We start from the raw sequence: 497 nt of genomic DNA, 5'->3' as shown, positions 1-497 counted from the left end.
CAGGGCTGATCTCCTTCAGAATGGACTGGTTGGATCTCCTTGCAGTCCAAGGGACTCTCAAGAGTCTTCTCCAACACCACAGTTCAAAAGCATCAATTCTTCGGCGTTCAGCCTTCTTCACAGTCCAACTCTCACATCCATACATGACCACAGGAAAAACCATAGCCTTGACTAGACGGACCTTTGTTGACAAAAGTAATGTCTCTGCTTTTGAATATGCTATCTAGGTTGGTCATAACTTTCCTTCCAAGGAGTAAGCGTCTTTTAATTTCATGGCTGCAGTCACCATCTGCAGCGATTTTGGAGCCCCCAAAAATAAAGTCTGACACTGTTTCCACTGTTTCCCCATCTATTTCCCATGAAGTGATGGGACCAGATGCCATGATCTTCGTTTTCTGAATGTTGAGCTTTAAGCCAACTTTTTCACTCTCCACTTTCACTTTCATCAAGAGGTTTTTGAGTTCCTCTTCGCTTTCTGCCATAAGGGCAGTGTCTTT

At 44.1% G+C, this 497-nt stretch overlaps 1 protein-coding gene and 1 pseudogene across 3 annotated transcripts in view; both read right to left on the bottom strand.

The window, feature by feature from the left end:
- Positions 1-497, bottom strand: part of UIMC1 (ubiquitin interaction motif containing 1) — a 139150-nt gene that overhangs the window by 90417 nt on the left and 48236 nt on the right. The gene's annotated exons all lie outside the window — the stretch shown is intronic.
- The window catches only part of LOC104993348, a 5503-nt pseudogene that overhangs the window by 1215 nt on the left and 3791 nt on the right, over positions 1-497 (bottom strand).

This window comes from Bison bison, unplaced genomic scaffold (assembly GCF_000754665.1).
Source record: "Bison bison bison isolate TAMUID 2011002044 unplaced genomic scaffold, Bison_UMD1.0 scf7180017864238, whole genome shotgun sequence".
NCBI classification, from domain to species: domain Eukaryota; kingdom Metazoa; phylum Chordata; class Mammalia; order Artiodactyla; family Bovidae; genus Bison; species Bison bison.
The sequence above is the reverse complement of the archived record's forward strand: the minus strand, read 5'-3'. Positions and strand labels throughout refer to the sequence as shown.